Source organism: Arachis stenosperma, chromosome 9 (assembly GCF_014773155.1).
Source record: "Arachis stenosperma cultivar V10309 chromosome 9, arast.V10309.gnm1.PFL2, whole genome shotgun sequence".
NCBI classification, from domain to species: domain Eukaryota; kingdom Viridiplantae; phylum Streptophyta; class Magnoliopsida; order Fabales; family Fabaceae; genus Arachis; species Arachis stenosperma.
In genome coordinates, this window is record NC_080385.1 from 137,300,521 (window position 1) to 137,323,381 (window position 22,861).

The window sequence follows — 22,861 nt, forward strand, 5'->3', positions numbered from 1 at the left end:
AGTCACTTGCGGATGCAAGTTCATTACTAGGAGAACTTGACTCGTGATTATCATTATCAGGGAAACTCGTGTCTTGGGCTGTTCTGTCTAGTTCTTCATAAGATACCTGCTTTGGGGGTTGTGCACTGTCCTCCTTAGCATCAATTGTAATTTCCTTGACGGAATTTTTCACAACTCTGGATTCCCATGGGGGTTCAGCATCTCCTAAGTCTTCAACCAATTCTTCTTCTTCTTGGATAATTTCGGCTTCCTCCAATTGTTCCAGTACAAAGTCATGCTCCTTACTGTCCACCGGAGTTTCTAGTATCTCCTTCATGCTACGTTCATCATTAGATTGCCCACATGAAGCCATGGGGGTTCCTTGAGTATCCGAACGTCAGGAAGGTAATCGATTTATTGCTTGATCCAGTTGGCGAAGGGTCGCATGAAGTTTTTCCACTGTTTCTTTGAGACGCTCCCTTGATTCTTGGGTTGATGGATATGGACATGGTACATAGGGAAGTGGTGGTTCTTGGGAGTAATTGGATTGGAATTGGTGTGGATAAGGGTTAGGGTCATACGGGAGTGAATGGTGATAGGGGACTTGTGAGTGTGGTGGTTCAAAGTTATGTTGAGGAGGTGGGTTGTGGACATATGATGGGGCTTGTTGGTAACCACAAGGGGGTCCACCATATCTATCATCTTGGTACGCACCTCGGAATGGCTCTTGACCATAGTAATTTGGTAGGTGCACTACTACGTTATAGACATTTAGTAATATTTATCCGTTAACATTTTAATAAATGTTAATAATTATCATAAAATTAAATTTTAGTATTCAAACGTTAGTAAATACCATTAAATTTTTAAAAAACTTACAAAAACCGTTACCTATTCTCAGATAGCTCTCAAAATCGAAACCCCTATGCCACGAAATTCCCTTGCAAAAACCACTCACAATCATTCTCACTTTCACTCTCACTTTCACTCTCATGTTGTGAAACCACCTCTTGCTCTTCCTCACTCATCTCTTGTTCCGCCTCTCCGATCCCTCGCTCCGTCTCATCGATCTCACAATTCGTAAATCGAAACCACAATCGCGTGATTCCTCATCTTCACCACTCTCACCGAAATCTGGAACGACCTAGAGGAGATCAGCGGTAGCTTCAAGAACTCTCTATCGCTTTTCTCATCCAACAGAGCCGTCACGGGGATCTCCAAACTCGCCTCTCAGCTGTTATAGCTGGAGCCCGCCCAAAAACGGCAAGGTTATGTCGACGGCGATGGCGACGCGGTGCCTGGTACGACGGAGGAGGTTGTTCGTTTCGTCAAGGAAATTTCCACGCGACCTGATTGTTGGACTGAATTCCCCTTACCATTCCATCAAGGTAATACTCCAACCTTCCCTTCTTTGCTAAGATCATGATTCTCTATCTCTCTTTCTGATTGTGAATTGTAATTGCTTGATTGATTAATTGTTCGCTTGTCCTACTAATTGATGTTTTAATCTATTCCAGAAAATGCATATTAGTTTCACGTAGTTCAAAGTTTCACAATTAAATGAGTCCTGAATCCTGATCAAGTTGAATTGAGCAGAGAGAAATCGCTTCAAATCACTCATTTTGTCATATATCTTGGAAAACCTATATATTTTGCACCTTTATGTTTCTTATGTGGTAAGCGTATATAACCTAGTTTACCTTCATGCTGTTGCTGCTCCTTCATGATAGAATTTACTGTTCTTTGTACTGAAACCGAATATTAAAGCTCCACTGTTGTATATTGTTGTAATATTTGTAATCAACTAACCTTAAAATTATGACTGGGGGGAACTCTAGGAGTAATTGCTGCGATACATATTGCAAAGACGTTATTCCATATTGTGAAACTAGTTGACCCCTTGTCAATATAGAGTCTAAAGTGGTCACTTAATCATGTCCTTCTAGCATATCTTCAATCGGTTGTCAATATGAGCTCATGCTTAATTTACAACTAGGAATAAGGTACATCAATCAGATTATTTTTATGACTTTTAAAATATTTGGTTACTTTGTTTTAACTCTTGCCTGGTTTTCTTTGGGTTATTTCATAGGCACTCTGTTGCAAGACCTGCTCCCTTAGCATCACTTTGTTTTAACTCCTTAAGTTGAACTATTTAAGGAGAAAGTGTGGACAAGATTTCCACCTGAAGGATCCTAGTACACGCCACTGTATCCATCAGTCAAATTTAAGTGGAAGGATTACTGTCCAGTAGTTTTTAGGTCAGCTCTCTTAATTTGTTGTTGCCACAAAGTTATTTATCCACATTGCACATTTCTTCAATAAAAGTGTAATTTTGGAATGAAGAAAACTCTTAATTTATACTAACTTGTGCATCTCACTCTAATTTCAGGGCTCTTAGGAAGCTATTCAAGGTGGATCCAGCTGATTACATGTTATCCATATGCGGAAATAAAGTTCTTCGTGAACTTTGCTCCCCCGGAAAAAGTGGAAGCTTCTTTTACTTGACGAATGACGACCGCTACATGATTAAGACAATGAAGAAAGTTGAAGTAAAAGTGAGTTCAATCTTGTCATAGTACACTTGCAATTAATTTCTTATAAAACATGCCAGGAAAGCATGATGTTATTTGATATTATTATGCCGGATTTCTTTGCAGGCTCTCTTGAGAATGCTTCCTGCCTACTACACTCATTTTCGAACCTATCAAAATACAATGGTGACAAAGTATTATGGTTTGCATTATGTCAAATTAATTGGATATATCCAAAGGAAGGTACATTTCCTATAGTGAGTGTCAACATACAGAAAGTTATCCAAAAAATGAGGCCTCATTCTTTATTTCTCTCACTTATTAAGTTGATCAAAGCGGCAAAGTGGTTGATATTAACTAGTGCACAGTCTAATAGGATAACAGAACTCTCTAGTTTAACAGAACTATGAAATATGAGATATAATCTTTAGAAATTGAACATAATAATACCATGTTTGATTTTCCAGGTTCGATTTATCATAATTGGAAACCTTTTCCGTTCTAAATATAACACCCATAGATGTTATGATCTTAAGGGATCTTCGCTTGGTCAGACAACCAATAAGCCTGAGACTGAGCTCAGTGAAACAACTATCCTTAAGGATCTTGGTCTAAACTTTATATTCCGGCTGCAACTGTCTCGATTTGAAGAATTCTGCAGGTGATTAATGATTTCATCACTCAATTTATCATTTTGCCTTGGAAAGCTAGCCTGTTAAGTGGAACAATAGCGAACTCCAAATACATTTTGCAGTTTTAATTTGTTTCTTCACTGTAAGCTGATCATATCTACATATACTTGTTATCCAGTCAAATTGATAGAGACTGTGAGCTTCTAGAACAGGAGGGAATTATGGACTATAGTTTATTAGTAGGTATTCATTTTAGACATATATCACCAGATGGGGAACTTGTTCTTTGTGGATCTGAGAATCTTATTGGTAAATTTCTTATTTGAACACTATCTCCATTTCAAAATAACTGTCAATTTGGATTAAGTGATACAATAAGAAATAATTTTTAATGTTTCTTGTGTTTGTGTTCTTTAAAAATCTCGTTTACTTCAGGAAAAGAAAAAAAAGTCAAGGTTTCTATTATTATATCAACATTCTTATACCACATTTTTCTTTTTAATTAATCACTTAATCAATTAACTTGTTACTCAAATTGTTGTTGTTACATGTTAGGGGCAGTGGCAAATCCAATAATCATCAACATCATCATCACTTGCAAGTAGTTCACAAGGTGCTGAATTGGCAAATGATTGCAGTGACCATAACATGTTCTTTGTGAAAGTGTACATGGAAGGCATTCCAATTAGCAGAAAATTCAACTCTTTAGTTCATGATGGATACCATGAATTGGTTAAAGCTGTTGAACAAATGTTTGACACTACCATACTCTGTAATAAACTCTATCCCTATGCCTCTATCTCATTTTTTATTAACCTTTTTTTCCTAATTAAAACAATAATGCTATAATGTTTAATTTTGTTTGTTTTGAATAGGGAACTGAGTTAGATGCAGTGCAAGCAGAGAGGTGCCATGTGCTAACTTATGAGGATAGAGAAGGAGACTTGATTATGATTGGAGATGTGCCTTGGGAGTAAGTTAACATTATATTAGGGTTCTCACAATTACCTTCTTTCAGTAATAATAGGATTTAGGTATGAGTGTTTTAAGGGTATTACATGAAATAAGTAAAAATGTGTTGTTCTTTTAAGTGTATTTAATAAGTAAAAAATTAAAATATTTCAAAATAACTATCAAGTTTAGTTAGAAGTAGATTGCGAATGTGCCTTAGAGATGTTTGCAATTGGTATATCAATGTATGCTATTTATGTTGGCTTCACTTGGCAAAGTCATATATTAAGTTAAATTCATATGAATTTTCCCTTAATATTATTTTTGCATCACTTGTAGGATATTGCATGACAAACGATTTAACGCCTTTCATTATCTGGTCTCTGATGAAGATGCACCTAATTATCGGTCAATTATACAGAACCCAATGGATATGGTTACTGTGCTGCATCATGTTGATAATGGTCATTATATCACATGTGCAAGGATTTTTATGTACTTTGTATCACTTTTTTTATGTGGAATGTTTATAGAGTTTAAGAACTTTATTTTTTTCTTTTCTCATTTTATTTGCATCACGAAACAAACTTGTACAATGATTATTGATTAATGAAAGAGGTTATAAAAATTTATTTTGTAAATTTGTGAATTTAATTAAATATTTCATGTTGTAGTAATTAATTTTAGTATATTTATATTGTGTATAATATAAAATAAAAAATAATATAATATAACTAAAAAAATATTACTAAAGATCTTTTGTAACATTTTTTAAGGGTTATAAAAAATATCTACGATAACATTTTTCTAAGTGTACAAAAAATATCTTTGGTAACATTTTTCTAAATATTACATAAAATATCTATTGTAATATTTTTTAAGTGTTAAAAAAATATCTATGGCAACATTTTTTTAAGTGTTACAAAAACTATCTATTGTAACTTTTTTCTAAGTGTTACCAAGAAATATCTATTGTAACATTTCTCAAAATATTGCTATAGAATATGTTTTGTAACATTTTTACTAAATGTTATTAAATCTTTAGAAAAATATTAGTAAAACTCTTTAGTAACATCGGGTATATTTAACATTTGTTAAAATATTACTAATATACATAGGTAACATTTTAATATGATTTGGTAACATTTTTTAAATGTTAGTAAAAGTTAAGTATGTAGTAATGGTGTTGGTTGTCACGAGAGGGTCCACCATAACTATTGTCTTGACATGCATTGTAGAATGGTCGTCGTCCATGGTATTTTGGAAGGTGTTGTTGCCTAAAGGGTTGATCATATCCTCGTGGCTCCATCTATCTTTAATTGTTTTGACCTTGATGCATATTCCTGTTATAGCTTCCATTCCTTTCAACAATATTAGAACCAAACTCAAAGCGATGGGGTGAGAACTCATAGTAACTAATAAAAATTAAAAATAAAAAAACAAAAACAAAAACAAATAAACAGCAAAAGAAAATATTTACAAGAACCAATAATAAGGCACATGTTTGCAATTCCCCAGCAACGGCGCCATTTTTGACGATCGGATTTTCTATCGGTAAAGATTTCACAAATAAGTTCGCGTTGTAAGTATAGTTTCTAAACCAACAGAGAATCCTTTCGTGCAAAAGTTTTGGTTGTCACAAGTAACAAATCCAGTAAAATTTATAAACCGAAGTATTCAAACCTCGGGTCGTCTTCTCAAGAAATTGCAGGGAAGTATGATTTATTATTGGTTAAGGAAAAAGGTATACTTTTAGGTTTTTGAAAGGTTTGAACAGGAGAAATAAATTGCAGGAATTAATAAATCAATAGCTAAGAAAACTCTTGGCAATGTATGAAAATTAGAAGTCCTATCCTAGTTATCCTTATCAATTGTGATGAGAATTGCTTGTTGCTCCCACTTAGTCAACCTCTAACTATGAAGGCAAGTCAAGTGGATAAATCAATATGAATCCTCAAGTCCTAGTCAATTCCCAAAGAAAGACTAGAATTAGTGGAATTCAAGTCAATTAGCAACTTCTAATTATCAATCAACAAAAGAGTTTGATAACTCAAGAGTCTCTAATTACTCAACCAAAGCCAAGAATATAGAAAGCTAAATAAAAATCATATATCTGAAATACCTTAAATTGCATTAATAAAAGAAATCAAATCTAACATGAAAAAGTTCATAAATTAAATTGGGAAAATAAATAAAAGGAACATTGAACCTGAAAATTGAGATGTAGAAATCCTAATCCAAAAAGAAATCCTAAATCCTAAAACATAAGAGAGAGGAGAGAGCCTCTCTCTCTCTCTAAAAACTACATCTAAACCTAAAATTATGTATATGAGAAGTTGTATCTAGTTGTATGAAATTGTTCTCCCATGAATGGATGCGTTCTCCCACTTTATAGCCTCTAATTAATCTGTGTTTTCTGGACTTGGATCTGGACCGAAAATGGTCCAGAAAATGCTGTGGGCGACTTCTGCAATTTTCTGCACGTGGGGTCCGTCACGCGTTCGCTAGGGTCATGCGTCCACGTCATCTGGAGTTTTTTCTCTTCCTCGCGTCCGCGTCAATCACGCGTCCGTGTCGTTCACGCGTTCGCGTCGATGCCATTTTGTGCAAGGCACGCGGTCGCGTCGTCCATGCGTTCGCGTCGCTACCAATTCTTCAAAAACTCCATTTTGTGCGTTCCTTCCATTTTTGTGTGTTTCATTTCTGTCTTCTAAGCCATTTCTTCCCTATAAAGCCTGAAAATACTCAACACACATATCACATCATCGAATGGTAATAAAGAATAATTAAAATTAACAATTTTAAAGCATAGGAAACATGTTTTCACATATATCATAAAATAAGGAAGGAATTACAAAACCATGCAATTCATATGAATAAGTGGGTGAGAAATTGATAAAAACACTTAATTGAGCATAAGATAAATCATAAAATAGAGGTTTATCAACCAATTGTGATGAGAATTGCTCGTTGCTCCCACTTAGTCAACCTCTAACTATGAAGGTAAGTCAAATGGATAAATCAATATGAATCCTCAAGTCCTAGTCAATTCCCAAAGAAAGACTAGAGTTAGTGGAATTTATGTCAATTAGCAACTTCCAATTATCAATCAACAAAAGAGTTTGATAACTCAAGAGTCTCTAATTACTAAACCAAAGCAAAGAATATAGAAAGCTAAATAAAAATCATATATCTGAAATACCTCAAATTGCATTAATAAAAGAAATCAAATCTATCATGGAAAAAGTTCATAAATTAAATTAGAAAAATAAATAAAAGGAACATTGAACCTGGAAATTAAGAAGTAGAAATCCTAATCCTAAAAGAAATCCTAAATCCTAAAACCTAAAAGAGAGGAGAGAGCCTCTCTCTCTAAAAACTACATCTAAAGCTAAAATTATGTATATGAGAAGTTGTGTGAATTGTTGAATGAATGGATGGATTCCCCCACTTTATAGCCTTTAATATGTGTTTTTTGGTGCCGAAAACTGGGTCAAAAATAGCCCAAAAATTGCCCCCAATGATTTCTGGTACGTACAAGTCGCTGCAAAGTCACGCGGAAGCGTCGTCCACGCGTTAGCGTGGATTGGGTTTTTGCCAGGTCACGCGTTCACGTCAGCTGGCTTTGAATCAGCTATGTCAAATTATTATCATTGCAAAGTCCCGGACGTTAGCTTTCCAACACAACTGAAACTGAATCATTTAGATCTTTGTAGCTCACATTATGGTCGATTTAGTACCAAGAGGTCAGGCTGGACAACTTTAGCAGTTTCTTCAATTTCTTGTATTCCTTCCACTTTTGCATGCTTCCTTTCCATCCTCTAAGCCATTCCTGCCCTGTAATCCCTGAAATCACTTAACGCACATATCACGGCATCTAATCGTAATAAGAGAGGATTAATATTAGCAAATATAAGGCCAAAGAAGCATATTTTTAATCATAACACAAAATCAGGAAGGAGAAAGTAAAACCATGCATATATGAACAAGTGTATGAAAGATTGATAAAATCCACTCAATTGAGCACAAGATAAACCGTATAGCGGTTTATCAATCTCCCCACACTTAAACATTAGCATGTGCTCATGCTAAGCTCAAGAGAAGCTACAAGAGAGTGAAGAGGAATGGTAAAACTTATGAAATGCAACCTATCTATATGAGTGCAACTACATGCAAAATGCTATTATCTACTTGTTTAAAGGTAAACAAATTTTTTAAGAATAAATATCAACTGGATTTCACTAATTCAAATCACAAAATAAAGTACAAGTAAACTTGCAAAAGAAAATAGCTCATGAAAGCAGGGAACAAGGAATCGAGTAGAACCCTCGCTGGAAGTGTATACACTCTAATCGCTCAGGTGTTTGAGGTTCGATTCTCTCAATTCTCTACTAATCTATCTTTCTAAGGCTTGCTCTTCATCTAACAATCAACAAAAATTTAATGCACCAATACACAAATCAAGAGGTCTTTTAAGGATTGTAATGGGGTCAAGGTCAAGGTAGGATTGTATTTGGTCAAGTGGACTAAAATCTGAATCTTTAATGAACCTAAACTTCCCACCTAACTTAGGACAATCCATGTAATTACAATGCAAAATTTAACTACCCATTAACGATGTTTACCACACATTCATGCATCCCAAATTTAGTACAACTCATATGCATTGCTTTCACCATTTACTTTGGGACATTTTGTCCCCTTTTATTATTTGCTCTTTTTCTTTTCTTTTTCTCTTTTTATTTATTTATTTATTTATTTATTTTCTATTTTTCTTTTCTTAATCTATTTTTTTTTTCTTTTTCAATGCATATGATTAAGGTATTGAATGCACAAACATATTCTTAACATTTTTCACATTTTCACACAAAGTCTAATATACTCAATTCCCAAACCAAACATTTCCAAACCCATTTTCCCCACACTTAATTTATGAGCACTTTCACTATTCTAAGCTAATCAAGGATTCAAATTAAGGACATTATTGTTTTTTGCTTAGAGTTAGTGATGAGATAAATTAAAGAACAAAGGGGTATAATAGGCTCAACATTGGTTTGCAAAGGGTAATGAAAGGTAAGGCCATATGGATATGTAGGCTCAGTGAAACAAAGGCCTCAATCATATAAGTGCATGCATACATCAAATAATAGAAATATAGAATTAAGCAAGATATAGATCATAATTATAGAGAGAAAAACACACATAAAAAAATAAAATATTGGTTGATAAAATGCAACCAATCAAATAGGCTCAAAATCTCACTGGTTTTGTGTGTTCGAGCTCTAAAACCACGTTCCAAAATAATATTTCTTCAAACAAGTTTAACAAAAGTTTTAATTCAAATTAGTGAAATGCTATAAAATATTTTCTTGAAAAAGAAAATTATTTCTTTAACCAAGTAGTTGGTAAAATATGCACAAAATCAAACAAACATGCAAATGCAACAACTAATTTAACAAAGAAAATTAAACATTATTGGTGTTAAAATATGAAATAACTAACCCATAGAAGTCGGTATCGACCTCCCCACACTTAAAGATTGTACCGTCCTCGATGCATGCCAAGATGTGCAAGTTGATGGGTTGCTATACTGATGCTTTTCTCTAAAGATTGTGCAGGTGGAACTTGTTTGTTGCCCCATATAGAAGTTTCTCCCTTTTTCATTCTTCGGTGGCCAACCTGAAAGAAGAGAAAAAAGAAGAATAGTAACCCAAAAATAATGATAGAAAACAAATAAAATTATGAGTGGATAATGCCAAATAATAAGGGTCTCAATTACATGGTAGCTACAACATGCAAGTGAGGAAACACTATAAGCACATGGCATATCAATGGGGCAAAATTTGCAACATAGGGGAAGAGACAGTAGAAAGTGAAAGACAATATAAATTCATGTCAATGCAAAAGAAATACAGGTATCATAAAAGATTGGCATCGACAGATAATTAATATCATCCAATAGTGTAATACAAGTCACTAAGCACCAAAATAGTACCAGAAAAGATACAACAGTGGAATAAGAACATTTAAGACCAATGGTAAAATAACAACTTAGAGAAGAAAATAAGAATATGCACAAAATTAAAATGCAATGAATGAAAGTATGCAAATAAATTAAGTAAAATAGAATGGAAGTGAAGAAGGATGAGAAGTTAAAGAGAGGAAGAAGAAGTAAGGAAGAAAGGAGGAGGAAAGAAGAAAAGATAGAAGAAATTAGGATTAGAAAAGAAAAGATAAGATAAGTGGCGCTGATCTGGATAAGATGTGCGGCGCAGCTGACGCGGACGCGTGGGTCACGCGTTCGTGTGATTGGCGATATTTTCAAGTGACGCGGACGCTTGGGTCACGCATTTGCGTGACTTGATTTGTGCTTGTGGCGCAAGAGCAGCCTCGTGTTCGCGCAACTCTCTGTCTCCATCGCATATTGCCAAAATTCAGGGTGACGCGTGCACGTGGGTGACGCGCACGCGTGAATGACCTTTCTTTTAAAATGACGCGGACGCGTGGGGCATGCGTTCGCATGGTAGGGCTTGTGCTTCTAACATAGTTCCAACACCACTCTATCACAACTTGCTTCCATACACCTTTTTACGTCAATTTTGCAAATCCCGCGTGCGCGTGGGTGACGCGATCGCGTGACTGGCCATATTTTGCAAACGCCGTGAACGCGTCAGCGACGCGGTCACGTGGGCATATTTGTGACTAAGGCACGCCTCCAGCCACGCTTTCGCATGACTTTCTGTTCAATTCTCTTTTCTTCAGAATGCACCTGTGACGCGGACGCATCAGCGACGCTGGCGTGTCGTGTGCTTCCTTTTTTTTAATGCAGAATGCAAATGCAAATGTAGGTGAGTATGCAGAAATTATGGATGAACACTTAATAAAAAATAGAATAAAATGAAAATAAGAATAAAACAAAATAAAATAAAACTAAGACTGAAAAAGATCGAGTATACCATGGTGGGTTGTCTCCCACCTAGAACTTTTAGTTAAAGTCCTTAAGTTGGACATTTTGTGAGCTCCCTGTAATGGTGGCTTATGCTTGAACTCATCCAGGAATCTCCACCAATGTTTGTAACTCCAATGGCCTCCGGGATCCCAAACTAGGCGCAAAGAGCCTTCAAGCAAGTTAAAGCAAGTGACAAGGCCCCAAGAGTGTTGATTGCTAGAATGAATTATGTGGTCCCAAACTTTGCTTTTGCACCCGTCTTCTTATTGATCATCATGATTCCATCCAGGTGGCACGCAATTGAAATTCTCACTGAAGCTGCCCAACAACTTCCTAGACCTATTCAATTGAGAATTGTACCAACCTTTGTACTTCAATTTGGAGCATGCAACCATATTGAACTTTGCATGACATTTCCTACCACTAACCATTTCTCGCTTGCTCTTATGGCCATAAAGAGCTCTAAGCTGACCATCTGTCTCAAGTAAAGCATATTCAAGTGAGCTAATTAAGCTTAGAGATGAGAGTTTTACCCACTTGAATGAAGGAATGGATGCTGATGGCTTTGGCGGAGAGGTCTCCAACAACTTTGGCAAGGTGATTTCCAGCTCCATTCCCTTGAGCTCTTCTTTGACAACTTCCACCTCTTTGCAAGCTTCTTCAATATCAACCTCTTCCTCTTGGTAGCTTTCTTCCAATTCGATCTCTTCTTCATTGTTCACCAAGGGTATGAGAGGTTGTGCTTCTTCTTCTTTAATCTCCATGTCAAGTCCAATAGGAGAGGATTCAAATGTAGATAAGAATTCATCAATTATTGAATCTTTCTCTTGATCATCCCATTCAAAGTCTTCAACCATGATATGCCTTGGAGGTTGTACACCCTCCTCGACATCAAATTCAAACTCCTTAGAAGGGGGTTCTGTGACTTGAGGTTCCCATGGACGTTCTGCATCTCCTAAGTCCTCGACCACTTCTTCCTCTTCAACGATTATGGCTTCCTCTAATTGTTCCAATACAAAATCATGTTGCTCACTGTCCGCCGGAGATTCTAGCTTCTCCATCATGTTGCATTCTTCAGTAGATTCTCCACATGAAGCCATGGGGGTTCTTTGAGTGTCTGAACGTCGGGAGGCTAGTCGGTTTATTGCTTGCTCCAGTTGATGAAGAATTGCATGAAGTCGATTGATAAACCCCGATTTTGTGGTTTATCTTATGCTTATTTTGGGGGGTTTTATCAATATTTCTCACACTTATTCACAAGAAATGCATGGTTTTGTGTTCACTTCCCAATGTTGCTCCATTATGGAAAACATGCTTATTTTGCCTTAGAATCACTATATTTTGATTCTCTTTATTGCCATTCGATGCCGTGACGTATTTGTGCAGTGATTTCAGAATTAGTAGGGTAAGAATGGCCTAGAAGAGAGAAGGAAAGCATGCACCAGAGGAAGGAACATGAAGATTTGGATTTTGGGAACTGCAGCATCGGCGCGCACGCACACGTCACGCGCATGCGTGGATGAGGACAGCTGGAAGCGGCGCGCAAGAATGGACGCATCCGCGCAGGCCAGAGAATTTCCACTGACGCGAACACGCAGCTGGCGCGCACGCATGGATCACAAAAGCAATCGGCCCGGGCACACGCATGGCGCGCACGCGCAGGAAGCTGCACGTGACCTCATTAAAAGAAATCGTGCCTGGCGATTTCTGAGGCTCAACAGGCTCAATTTCAGGCTGTTTCTGCATGGAAAAGACCCAAGGATACTAGGGAAAAGGGGGAATCAATCATTTTACACGAAGACACAATTTTTCTAGTTTTTAGGTTTTTTGTTCTTCTAGAGGAAGAAACCCTTGTTCTTCTTTAGATCTAGCTTTAATTTGATCCTTCCTTGTTGAATCTGAATTGGGTTTTGTTAATTACTATCTTTGATTGCTTAATTTGAATTCCTTAGTATATTTCCACTTATATCTTGTGTTAGTTTATGGATTTTGTTAATTGTCACTTTATACCCATTTCATGAATATTGTGAATCTTGACTTGTTGATGTTACATTGATGATTTTTATGCTTCATTGTGTTGTTTAAGCTCTTATAAGTTGATAATTGTTAGTGGGTATTTGTTGATTTCAATTCAACTGCAATTTGAACATGTCTTTTATTAATGCTTACCAAGTGTTTGATGAATTGTTTACCTTGACTATGGAGTAGTCCTTTTTACTCTTGGCTTAGGCCAAGGGAATTGGTTAAACTTGAGTCGTTGGGTCTAATGGATTTGATGATTTGAGAGTCCTTAGTGGTCAATTTGATATCCATTAACACTAGCTTACTACTAGGTTAATTAGTAGTGAGGTTAGGCCTTATGGGTTGATGTTGACCAAACCATTTGACATACTTCAAGTGTGGAAGTAGACTTAATGAGTTCAGCTCCTCATAATTGTCAAGATATGGTTATTAGACAAGGATAGCGACCCCAATTCCCATGCCTAACCAAGAGTTGCTTTTATTATTCATATTTGAAAATCAATTTCTCAATTGTCTTGCTTAGTTGTAGTTATTGTTTAGTTAAGAGTAGAGTTAGATTGAATGTTGGTTCCTTATTTTGAAATTGTTTACACCTTGCTTGTTATTTGAATTAGTTCCTTGCACTTTAGATTGCTTAATTGCTAAGATTCTTAATTTACTTTCTTGTTAAAGAATCACAACCCCATACTTCTAACCAATGTTGAAGCACATGTTTGCCCATTCTTCGTGAGATGACCCGAGGTTTGAATACTTCGGTTATTTTATTGGGGTTAAACTTGTGACAACCAATTCCATTCTAAATTTGATCCGTGAGGATTGTTGTTAGGGGAGCTATACTTGCAACGCAATTTTATTTAGAAAATCTCTTCCGACACGGTTCCCGTGTGTCCATCAAATTTTTGGCGCCGTTGCCGGGGAATGGTTGCAACATATGCCTTAATATTGGTTATGTGAATATGTGAATATTGTAGATAGCTTTTTTGTTTTCAATACCTAGTTATAGTTTAGCTTCTTTTATTTTTGTGCTATGACTCTCAAGTGTTATGACTCGGTCCCAACCGAATTCTAGCTTAGCTGATTTTGATCCCGAGATTGAAAGAACTTTGTTACACACTCGGCAAGCTAGACGGCGGTTGTACTATACGGCTAGTACTTCGGTCTCTTTTGAGGAAAATACCGAATCACTAGACGGTATCAAGAGCGACTTGGAGTCTGCTACTTCCTATTCTTCTGTTGGCACTACTAATACATCTTTGCATCCTACAGGTGAACTACACATGGCGGAGCCACGCCGGATCACTTTACATGAGCAAGGAGCTCCGGATATTGTGCTTCAACCATTGCAAGCAAGATATCCCAACCTTGATCCAAACTTTGAATTGAAGAGTAGCTTGATAAATCTACTACCTAAGTATCATGGGTTGCCGGGTCAAGACCCCATCCGACATCTGAAGGATTTTCAAGTTGCTTGTTCTACTACTCGAAGGCATGGAGCCGATGAGGTGGCTATCATGGTCTTTGCTTTCCCCTTCTCCCTTGAAGCTCAAGCAAAGACATGGTTTTATTCGCTACCGGATGAGATTGCTACCAATTGGGATTTCTTGAGAAGAGAGTTCTTAAATAAATTCTTTCCACCAGAGAAGACCGACTACATCCGGAAGGAGATTTCGGGTATAATACAAAGAGATCAAGAGAATTTGTATGAATATTGGTCTTGATTCAAGAGGCTACTAGAGTCTTGTCCACACCATGGAATGAACACTCACTTGCTCATTAGCTACTTCACCGGAGGTCTTTGTGTGGAAGATAGAAGATTGCTCACCGCTTCTAGCAGTGGTTCCCTTTCAAAAAATAAGACGGAGGGAGAAGCTTGGAGTTTGATAGAGGATGTTACCGAAGCTATGCAACATACAAGAGTGAGAAGTAATCCTCTCAAGGGTGTGGTAGAACCGTCCCCCTCCGAAGGAAGCCTAACCAAAGCACTTGGGGATATGACCACCATTATCACCCAAATACAAAAGAATCAAAAGGAGTTTTACTCCATCCAAGCCATCCAAGCCCCACCTCTAGTGGCCCAACTTGAAGGCTCTCCTAGGATTTGTGGTTTGTGCTCTAGCACCACACATTACACCGATCAATGCCATCAAATTCAAGAAGAGCATGCCCTTGTAGTGGCCAATGTGAATTACAACAATCGTCCACCCTACCCTTCTCAAAGCCAAAACCACTACCCTCATGGTAGTAATCAAACCAAGGGTGGAGGGATAATGCACAAGGGAACAATCAAATCCAAAGATGGAACAACTCTCCTTCTCATCACAACAATAATTACCAAGCCAACCAAAACCATCACAACCAAAACCAAAATAATTACACCAAGTACCAAGCACCACACCAAAGACAACAATCCAACCACACCTCTCCACCTTCCACCAACCAAATTGAAGAGCTTAAAGCCGTTGTGGAGAAATGGGATGAGGGCTATAAGGCTCAATTCGAGGCTATGAATGCTCAATTGGCCAATCTTGCCAACATGATTTCAAAGATGTCCATGTCCCCCTCCAACAATACCAACCAACCCTCAAGTTCTTCCAACCTTCCATCCCAACCCCAACCAAACCCAAAGGGCAGTCTTAATGCCATCACCCTACGGTCGGGAACTACATTGGAGGAGATACCTACAAGGATCTTGGAGGACATTCATGAGGAAGAAGTAATTGTTGAAGCTCCACATGAAGAGGAGGAGGGAGTAAACCTCAAGGAACCCAAGAGAAAAGCTCTAGTAGATGAGTCCATCCCTATTCCATTCCCTTCTATGGTGAAAAAAGCAAAGAAGACACCGGAATTTGATATGAACATGCTTCAAGTGTTCAAGAAGGTTGAGGTAACCATACCACTTCTTGATGCTATCCAACAAATTCCAAAGTATGCAAAATTCTTGAAAGACTTGTGTACACACAAGGATAGGATAGGAGAATTGGAGACATTATCCTTAGGAAGTTCAATTTCTTCCTTGATGGAACCTATACCAAAGAAATGTGGTGACCCTGGGCCTTGTTTGGTGTCTTGTTGTATTGGTGGACACACTTTTCATGATTGTATGTGTGATCTTAGAGCTTGTGTAAGCATCATGCTGCTTTCTACCTTTGTGCGGTTGAATTTGGCTCTATTAAAGAGGTCGGCAACGAGGTTTGCCTTAGCCGATAAAAGTGTGATCATGGTAACAGGAATAGCCGAAGATGTACTTATGGGAATCAAGGATTTGATCTTTCAAGTTGACTTTTACATCCTTGAAATGCCCCCAACAGAAAATAGAAGCTCATCCTCCGTTCTACTTGGTAGGCCTTTCCTTAAAACCTCTAAATTCAAGTTAGATGCCTTCACCGGCACATATTCTTTTGAGGTTGGGGACAAGACTATCAAGTTCAATTTAGACGAAGCCATAAAACATCCTCCCGAAGAGCATTCCGTTCTCCGATGTGATGTAATTGATGAAGTGGTAGCAGAAGTACAAGAAGAAGACCATAACAAGTTGTGCTACCATGCTATTGAAGAGACGGATGACGAAGAGGGTGAACATGAGGAAGTTGTTGAGGATGAAGTCCGTGAGCTTGACGAAAAAGAACCTCAGCCTGAGGCAAAGAGTGAATTGAAGCCTCTCCCATCTCATTTGAAGTATGCTTTCTTAGAGGACAACCAAAAGTTTCCGGTCATTGATGAGCGGATAATTTATACGCTTTTTGACATTGTTTTTAGGTAGTTTTTAGTAGGATATAGTTACTTTTAGGGATGTTTTCATTATTTTTTATGCTAAATTCACATTTCTGGACTTTACTATGAGTTTGTGTGTTGTGATTTCAGGTAATTTCTGGCTAAAATTGAGGGACCTGAGCAAAACTCTGATAAAAGGCTGACAAAGGACTGTTGATATTGTTGGATTCTTACCTCCCTGCACTCTAAATGGATTTTCTGGAGCTACAGAACTCCAAATGGCGCGCTCTCAATGACTTTGGAAAGTAGACATCCAGAGCTTTCCAGCAATATATAATAGTCCATACTTTATTCGTGAATAGACGACGTAAACTGGCGCTCAAAGCCAGTTCCATACTGCATTCTGGAGTCAAACGCCAGAAACACGTCACAACTTGGCGTTCAACTCCAATAGAAGCCTCAGCTCGTGTAAAGCTCAAGCTCTGCCCAAGCACACACCAAGTGGGCCCCGGAAGTGGATTTCTGCATCAATTACTTATTTCTGTAAACCCTAGTAGCTAGTCTAGTATAAATAGGACCTTTTACTATTGTATTTTCATTTGGGATTGTATTTTTGATCCTGTGATCATGTTTTGGGGGCTGGCCATTTGGCCATGCCTGAACCTTCATTACTTATGTATTTTCAACAGTGGAGTTTCTACACACCATAGATTAAGGGTGTGGAGCTCTGCTGTACCTCGAGTTTTAATGCAATTACTACTATCTTTTATTCAAATTCAATCTTATTTCTGTTCTAAGATACCATTCGTACTTCAACCTAATAGATGTGATGATCCGTGACACTCATCATCATCCGTCCCTATGAACGCGTGCCTGACAACCACTTCCGCTCTACATGCGAAAGCTAGAGTGTGTATCTCTTGGATTCCTGATGCACGACGCATGGTTGCCCTCGCCTGACAACCGAGCCTTCCATTCCGTGAGATCAGAGTCTTTGTGGTATAAGTTAGAATTGATGGCGGCATTCATGAGAATCCGAAAAATTTAAACCTTGTCTGTGGTATTCCGAGTAGGATTCCGGGATTGAATGACTGTGACGAGCTTCAAACTCGCGATTGTTGGGCGTGATGACAAACGCAAAAGAATCAAAGGATTCTACTCCGGCATGATCGAGAACCGACAGATGATTAGCCGTGCCGTGACAGAGCATTTGGACCTTTTTCACTGAGAGGATGGGATGTAGCTATTGACAATGGTGATGCCCTACATACAGCTTGCCATGGAAAGGAGTAAGAAGGATTGGATGAGGATAGTAGGAAAGCAGAGATTCAGAAGGAGCACAGCATCTTCATACGCCTATCTGAAATTTCCATCAATGATTTACATAAGTGTTTCTATCTTTATTTTCAGTTTATTTATTATTAATATTCGAAAACTCTATCACCATTTACTATCTGCCTGACTGAGATCTACAAGATGACCATAGCTTGCTTCATACCAACAATCTCTGTGGGATCGACCCTTACTCACGTAAGGTTTATTACTTGGACGACCTAGTACACTTGCTGGTTAGTTGAGCGAAGTTGTGAAATTATGTTTAGACCATGGTATTGAGCACCAAGTTTTTGGGGCCATTACCTGGGAATCAATTTTGAACAATAATTTAAGTATGAATCACAATTTCGTCCACCAAGTTTTTGGCGCCGTTGCCGGGAATTGTTCGAGTATGGACAACTGACGGTTAATCTTGTTGCTCAGATTAGGTAATTTTCTTTTTGTTTTATTTTCAAAAAATTTTTCAAAAAAAAAGTATTTCTCATCTGTTTTCGAAAATTATTCTAAATTTTTAAGAATGAATTCTAGTGTTTCATGAAGCATGTTGAAGCCTGGCTGGCTGTAAAGCCATATCCAAATTCTTTTGGATTGAGGCCTCCAACCATCAGCATAGAGGCAAGTTAATTGAAATATCAGCTGTTGTATGACTGATTTATATCCTAAAGCTGGCTGGCTATTAAGCCATGTCCAACCCTTGGATTGGAGCTTTAGGCTAACATTGAAAGATTCCTGGAATTTTTCTTAAAAATTTTGAATTTCTTATTTTCCTTTTCCTATATGTTTTTCGAAAAATATAAAATAAAATCCAAAAAATAATAAAATTATAAAAATCAAAAATATTTTTGTGTTTCTTGTTTGAGTCTTGTATCATGTTTTAAGTTTGGTGTCAATTGCATATTCATATTGTTCTTGCATTTTTCGAAAAAATTCATGCATTCATAGTGTTCTTCATGATCTTCAAGTGGTTCTTGGTAAGTCTACTTGTTTGATCTTGATGTTTTCTTGTTTTGTGTTCTTTGTTGTTTTTCATATGCATTTCTGCATTCATATTGTCTAAGAATTAAAGATTTCTAAGTTTGGTGTCTTGCATATTTTATTTGCATAAAAAAATTTTCAAAAATATGTTCTTGATGTTCATCATGATCTTCAAAGTGTTCTTGGTGTTCATCTTGACATTCATAGTGTTCTTGCATGCATCATGTGTTTTGATTCATAATTTTTATGTTGTGAGTCATTTTTTATGTTTTTCTCTCTCATAATTAAAAATTCAAAAAATAAAAAAATATCTTTTTCTTTTTTCTCTCAAAATTTCGAAAATTTGGGTTGACTTAGTCAAAAAAATTTTTAAAATTAGTTATTTCTTGTAAGTCAAGTCAAACTTTCAATTTTAAAAAGCTTATCTTTTCAAAATCTTTTTCAACTTTCAAATCTTTTTCATTTTTCTTTAATGATTTTCGAAAATTTCAAAAATTATTTTCAAAATCTTTTCTTAATTTTATTTCAAAATTTTCGAAACTTAACTAACAAGTAATGTGATTGGTTCAAAAATTTGATGTTTGTTACTTTCTTGTTAAGAAAGGTTCAATCTTTAAATCCTAGAATCATATCTTTTAGTTTCTTGTTAGTCAAGTAATTAATTTTAATTTTAAAAAAATTTAATCTTTTCCAACCATATCTTTTTAATCATATATTTTTATCATATCTTTTTCAAAATTTTATCTTTTTCAAAAATTTTATTTCAAAATATCTTCTTATCTTCTTATCTTTTCAAATTTGACTTTCAAATCTTTTTCAACTAACTATTTGACTTTTTGTTTATTTCTTATCTTTTTCAAAACCACCTAACAACTTTTCTCTCTCTAATTTTCGAAAATACCTCCCTCTTTTTCAAAAATTCTTTTTAATTAATTAATTGTTATAAATTTTAATTTTAATTTTATTTCTTATCTTAATTTTCGAAAATAATTAACTCCTTTTCAAAAGTTATTTTTGAAAACTTCTCTCTCATCTTATTCTATTTATTCATTCATTTACTAACACTTCTCTTCATCTCAAATCACTGCCCCTATCCTCACCCTTGTGTTTAGATTCTCCTTTCTTTATTCCCTTTCTTCTTCTACTAACAATAAGGAACCTCTTTACTGTGACATAGAGGATTCCTCTTCCTTTTCTGTTCTCTTTTTTTTCATATGAGCAGGAACAAGGAAAAAGGTATTCTTGTTGAAGCTGATCCAGAACCTGAAAGGACTCTGAAGAGGAAACTAAGAGAAGCTAAATTACAACAATCCAGAGACAACCTTGCTAAAATTTTTGAACAAGAAAAGGAGATGGCAGCCGAACCCAACAACAATAATGCAAGAAGGATGCTTGGTGATTATACTGCACCTATGTCCAAGTTTGATGGAAGAAGCATCTCAATTCCTGCCATTGGAGCAAACAATTTTGAGCTGAAACCTCAATTAGTTGCTCTAATGCAACAGAACTGCAAATTTCATGGACTTCTATCAGAAGATCCCTACCAGTTCTTGAATGAGTTCTTGTAGATCTGTGAGACTATTAAGACTAATGGTGTAGATCCTGAAGTCTACAAGCTCATGCTTTTCCCTTTTGCTGTAAGAGACAGAGCTAGAGCATGGTTGGACTCTCAACCTAAAGATAGCCTGGACTCCTGGGATAAGCTGGTCACGTCCTTCTTGGCTAAGTTCTTTCCTCCTCAAAAGCTGAGCAAGCTTAGAGTGGATGTTCAGACCTTCAAACAAAAAGATGGTGAATCCCTCTATGAAGTTTGGGAAAGATACAAGCAGATGACCAAAAGGTGTCTTTCTGACATATTTTCAGAATGGACCATGATAGATATATTCTATTATGGTCTATCTGAGTTCTCTAAGATGTCACTGGACCATTCTGCAGGTGGATCCATTCACCTAAAGAAAATGCCTGCAGAAGCTCAAGAACTTATTGACATGGTTGCAAATAACCAGTTCATGTACACTTCTGAGAGGAATTCCGTGAATAATGGGACGCATCAAAGGAAAGGAGTTCTTGAAATTGATGCTCTGAATGCCATATTGGCTCAGAACAAAATGTTGACTCAGCAAGTCAACATGATTTCTCAAAGTCTGAATGGATGGCAAAATGCTTCCAACAGTACTAAAGAGGCATCTTCTGAAGAAGAAGCTTATGATCCTAAGAACCCTGCAATAGCAGAGGTAAATTATATGGGTGAAGCTTATGGAAACACCTATAATTCATCATAGAGAAATCATCCAAATTTCTCATGGAAGGAACAACAAAAGCCTCAACAAGGCTTTAATAATGGTGAAAGAAATAGGCTCAGCAATATCAAGCCTTATCCATCATCTTCTCAGCAACAGACAGAGAATTCTGAATAGAGCACCTCTAACTTAGCAAACTTAGTCTCTGATCTGTCTAAGGCCACTTTAAGTTTCACGAGTGAAACAAGGTCCTCTATTAGAAATCTGGAGGCACAAGTGGGCCAGCTGAGTAAGAAAATCACTGAAACTCCTCCTAGTACTCTCCCAAGCAATACTGAAGAGAATCTAAAAAGAGAGTGCAAGGCCATTGATATAATCAATATGGCCGAACCTAGAGAGGAATGAGAGGACGTGAATCCCAATGAGGAAGACCTCATGGGACGTCTCTCAAGCAAGAAGGAGTTCCCTATTGAGGACCCAAGGGAATTTGAGGCTCATATAGAGACCATAGAGATCCCATTAAACCTCCTTCTGCCATTCATGAGCTCTGAAGACTATTCTTCCTCTGAAGAGGATGAAGATGTAACTGGAGAGCAAGTTGCTCAATATTTAGGAGCTATCATGAAGCTGAATGCCAAGTTATTTGGTAATGAGACTTGGGAAGGTGAACCTTCCTTGCTCATTAGTGAACTAGATACATGGGTTCAGCAAACTTTACCTCAAAAGAGACAAGATCTTGGCAAATTTGTAATACCCTGTACTATAGGCACCATGATCTTTGAAAAAGCTCTGTGTGACCTGGGGTCAGACATAAATCTTATGCCACTCTCTGTAATGGAGAAGCTGGGGATCATTGAGGTACAACTTGCCATATTTTCATTGCAAATGGCAGACAAGTCAGTAAGACAAGCTTATGGATTGGTAGAGTACGTGTTGGTAAAGGTTGAAGGCCTTTACATCCCTGCTGATTTCATAATCTTAGACACTAGGAAGGAGGAGGATGAATGCATCATCCTTGGAAGACCTTTCCTAGCCACAGTAGGAGCTGTGATAGATGTTAACAGAGGAGAATTAGTCCTTCAATTGAATGGGGACTACCTTGTGTTTAAGACTCAAGGATCTTCTTCTTTAACAGTGGAGAGGAAGCATGAAAAGCTTCTCTCAGTACAAAGTCAAACAAAGCCCCCACAATCAAACTCTAAGTTTGGTGTTGAGAGGCCTTAGCCAAACTCTAAGTTTGGTGTTAAATCCTCACATCCAAACTCTAAGTTTGGTGTTGGGAGTCTACAACATTTGACCTGATTACCTGTGTGGCTCCATGAGAGCCCACTGTCAAGCTATTGGCATTAAAGAAGCGCTTATTGGAAGGCAACCCAATTTTTATTTACCTAATTTTATTTTTTCTTTTATTGTTCTTTAATGTTTTATTAGGTTCATGATCATGTGGAGTCACGAAAAAAATACTAAAATTAAATACAGAATCAAAAACAACAGAAGAAAAATCACACCCTGGAGGAAGGACTTACTGGCGTT

General features: G+C 37.0%; 1 pseudogene; it reads left to right on the forward strand.

Annotated features, from left to right (window-relative positions):
- The first annotated feature begins 1,262 nt into the window (after positions 1-1,262).
- LOC130949966 (phosphatidylinositol 4-phosphate 5-kinase 4-like) lies at positions 1,263-4,122 on the forward strand (annotated as a pseudogene).
- The last annotated feature ends 18,739 nt before the right edge of the window (positions 4,123-22,861 follow it).